The sequence below is a fragment of the Halyomorpha halys genome, unplaced genomic scaffold (assembly GCF_000696795.3).
Source record: "Halyomorpha halys isolate HHAL.00 unplaced genomic scaffold, Hhal_1.1 Scaffold990.1, whole genome shotgun sequence".
Classification (NCBI taxonomy): Eukaryota; Metazoa; Arthropoda; class Insecta; order Hemiptera; family Pentatomidae; genus Halyomorpha; species Halyomorpha halys.
Genome location: NW_027113518.1, coordinates 279,593 through 284,118, shown reverse-complemented (window position 1 = coordinate 284,118; position 4,526 = coordinate 279,593).

Genomic DNA, 4,526 nt, shown 5'->3' with positions numbered 1-4,526 from the left:
ACCCGTCAACCTATCGTCCAATTTGCTTATTGGATACTATGGGTAAGGCATTCGAGAAAATACTTTCCCTCAGGCTACAAGAGTTCACGGAGGGATTTAATGGCCTCTCGCGTGCACAACACGTATTTCGTAAAGAGCTATCCAAGATAGATGCTGTTGTATTGGTAGTAGAGATGGCACGCACGCCAATTGCAGGAGCAAGGTGGAAGAGAGGTGCTAATTGTTTAGTCCTAAGCAATCATCACTCTAGATGTTAAGAATGCTTTTAACACTGCAAGATGGGCCTTTATAATAGATGCCCTACGGACTATCGCTGTGCCAGCATAGCTTATGGCAGTTCTCACAGACTTCTTCAAAGATAGAGTTCTGCTTTATTTTTCGAACATTTGCCAAAGCCACAAAGGTGACTGGTGGTGTCCCACAGGGCTCGGTAATAGGGCCTCTTCTGTGGAACGTCATGTACAATCCAATCTTCAAATTGACAATGGCGGAGGAAGCCACAGTTGTGGGATTCGCAGATGACATTGTAGTTGTAGTGGCGGCGAAGTACTTGGAAGAAGTTATCCTCATCGCTAACAAGGCTATTGCTACGATCTGAGATTAGCTGTCTTCGGTAGGCCTACAACGTGCAGACCACAAGATCGAGGTTCCCCTAGTAACGAGCAGGAAGCAAACTGAATCCATCATTGTCACGGTGGGAAGGCACAAAATTCGTTCCCAGTCTTGCTTAAAATACCTAGGAGTCATAATCGATGCACATCTCCCCTTTAATGTTCACCCGGGATAAATCATCGCCAAATCTGCTAAAGTAGTATCCTTATTGTCACGCCTTATGCCAAACGTTGGAGGTCCTAGGGAAAGTCGCAGAAGGCTTCTTGCTGCAGTTGTCTTATCGGTTATGTTATATGCAGGTCTCATTTGGAAAGATTCGATGGTTATCAAATCATACAGGAGACAGATGGTTTCCGTTTATCGCCGACTTTGCTTGAGGATGGTAAGTGCTTTTTGGACTGTTTCCTATAAGACAGTGTGTGATAGATGAACAGAATGCCGCCGGTGGAACTCCTTGTTGAAGAAAGAAGTAGGCAATATAGATGACGCGCTTACGTTTCCAGAGTAAAAGAGCGGAAAATTACCATCTATCAGTGGTAAAATCGTTGGGTGGCTGCAGATTCCGGGAGGTGGATTTTTACGTAACCAACTGGTTATGGACATGGATGCTTTAGAGCATACCAATACCGATTCAAATTGGACAGAATCGCAGAATGCCCTGGATGTCAGACTGCTGAGGAAACTTACTTTACTTTCGTTCGCTTTGTGGCAGAAATAAGAGAATTCGAAAGAGTTTGTGGAGGACGCATCACCCCAGAAAATGTGGTATGCTATATGCTGGGCTCAGACCAGCATTGGAACGGAGTAAAGATTTTCACCACAGTCGTCCTTGAGAGGTTGAGAGCGGAATGGATCTCTCCAGAAGACGTGACTAACATGAAAATATGAAGCGGCACTCAGCCATTTTCCTCCATAAAGTAATGCCTAGCGGCGGTCCCGTGGAGAGGAATGAACATGTGTGGGGCGGTGGTTTTAGTGGTTAAAAATCCAATACACAGATAGGTACGGGCCTATACGTGTCTTTTGAAGATTTCCACCGACCCTCGTAAAAAACAAAATAAACACACAGTATTATATATGTATGTGCGTGTAACCGAATATAATAATTTCATTAATATAGTGCTGCTTAAAGATTGAAACGTTTGAAGTTGTATCATTCTTTAAACATATTGATTGTAAAAAGTAAGTTTTTCTTAAATATTTTTAAAAATTGAGATTTGCATTTTATGTTATTTTTAAGCTCATGGTATTTAAAGTTTTTTAGACAACTTTAATGATGTAAAAAGGACTTACCTCACCTAATATGTACTCTGCTCTTTGAAATTTGTTTTCACAATTCACAACGTTTTAATACCATAAAGTGCAATTCTCAGAAGCTTAGTCAGTTCTCTATTGAGCTCACTTCAAGCTTTTCTTAGTTACATACTTTTTTTTATTTTTATTTGATAGCTGTCCCAGAAGCGAAATTATATAAAGGTATGGAATTTATTACTATGTTTAAGTTCTTACTTCTTAATTTAAATCACACAATATTCCTATGAAGCGAGTTCGTTCAATCGTACTAGAGTTATAAGATTGCATTGTCTATCCTGTAATCGTTAACAAATTTCAAACCAATGAAATTTAATTATTTTTGAATTTAGAGTAGCTGTAAAATCTAACCACATCTAAAATACTTTTAGTATTATTGTTTGATGTGGTGAAAGATTATGTCCTTTATTATAATCAAACTCTGTTCGTAGCTAAATCAATTTCACAAAGTAGGAAAGAATCAATCCAATCTCTTGGATAAGCAGAATCTTTCACCTCATGAACAGTGGGAGATAATTTTCACAGAACTAAAAGCACCAATAGCATCCAAAAATGTGGTGAAAAAATGAAGAAAGCTAAAACTGGTATAAAAACGCTTGGTGAACCCACTGTTATAAGCAGAAAAATTAAAAAAAGAACAGCAAAGCGAAAAAAAAATAATAAAAGCCCCTTAGCAGTGCAAGAGATAATTTTTTATTTAATTCATTAATTTTTATTTTGGAAAGTTTTGAGAAAATGATTCCTCACTTCTTGTTTTACGGCTTTTGGAGTTACTTTTTTTCTTGTTCGATATCAAATCTTTGTCATTGAAAGTAATAAATCAAAAGACGCTGGGTCATATTTTTCTTTGAAGTTCTCTGAATGGTGGGGAGGAGTTGAGAATATGCACATGAGGGGATGGGGAGTGGCATCCTCACGCAGGATGAGGGAGAGGGTGGAGAGGAGGTGAGGGTATGCACCACCATCCTCTTTGTCTATTTCTTCCAATCTGTTGGCATAAATCAAAAAAATCATGAATGTATTTGGGAAATTGAAAATACTTACAAAGGCTTGCACAAATGATTTCGATTTTTTGTTTCTGAAACATTTTGAAGTGTCCAAAGCCTTTGAGGTTCTAGGCTAAAAAAGAGGTACTGTCTCTCCTTGATGATTAAAACTTGACTATATAAATTTAATCGGGACAGCTCATCCGTTGTGAGTTTACGTCAGATTGAAACATAATATCCTCATATACGCTGATAAAGTAGAGGCCCTCAGACACAAGAGGTTATGGAGAATTATTCCTTAAGATTCTAGTAAGAGGTACGATGCAATTTGATATAAAAGTAAATGGCGGGCAAAATAATAATAATCAGCCTGAAAATACTCTCTCATATCCACTATAATCGTGCATGGAAAAAACCCTAATAAATGACCTGCCAGCAGAGATATCATTCAAGAATCATTAATTCCATTATGAGGGCTTAGGTTAAGGTTATGACAGATCTGGTATAAGATTGCTAGTTCTCGCGATTCAAGATTAGCGTCATAAGATTTGTGAAAAAGGAGTAATATAAAAACTACTTGCCGAAACCGGACATATATTTCCTGGCATAAAGAAGAGAAAGCTAAGATGGATGGGTGGGGCATGTAAACAGTCGAGGAAAAGGAGTTATTAATGAAAAAAAAATCGACACTGCTACAACCTATGAAGGATCAGGGGCTCAGTACTTAGAAAGGAAGCACTGTTTATTGAGCAACGTTTGTGAGGGGATTTTTTAACGATCACGCTCAACCAACAAGTTCTTAAACTTTTAAATTTGACTGATAATATGATAAGTACTGGATTGAGTAATTAATTTGTATGTTAAATGAACTCACCAAAAATGAATTAAAATATATCGGACGTTAAAAAACCTTCAATTTTATTTGCGGTTAGCAAATATTAGCCTGATATCAATTCTGGGATGAAATTATTCAATTTCGTCAATTTGAACCGTTCTGTTTTGTTGATTGGCGTAAAACTTCCTTGATCATCAACCCCATTTACACACTATAAATGTATATGTATTAATAAAATATATACATATATAAGCATACACACATATATACAACTTAAGTATCGGCGAGCGCAAAATGTTAAAAAACAGAAAAAGATATAAGATACGACACGCTTGAACTTCTGTAACAGACTGGCTTTATTGGGTCCAGCATACACACACACACACACACACACACACACATTCAAGAGTGCTTATTATTATTTTACTCCAATTGGACAGGAAGAAAGAGCAATCTCTTGCTTCACTAAAGAGTTCAATGGAGGGTGTGCTTGGCGAAGGGGCAGAAGTGCGAACACGGACGGAGGAGTCCCTTTTCGAGCTGCGAGATTTGGATGATCTCACCACTAAAGAGGAGGTTGCGGAGGCCTTAAAACCTCTCCTGGATGAAGAGTCAATGCCCATCACAGCGGTAAAGTCCATCTGGAAAGCCTATGGCGGTACGCAAACGGCGGTTATTTCACTTCCAGTTCTGCAGGCAAGGAAGATCATAGCTCATGGAAAGGTCCGAGTAGGACTGGTTGTAAGCCGAATACGAGAAAAACTCAAAGTTCTAAAGTGTTT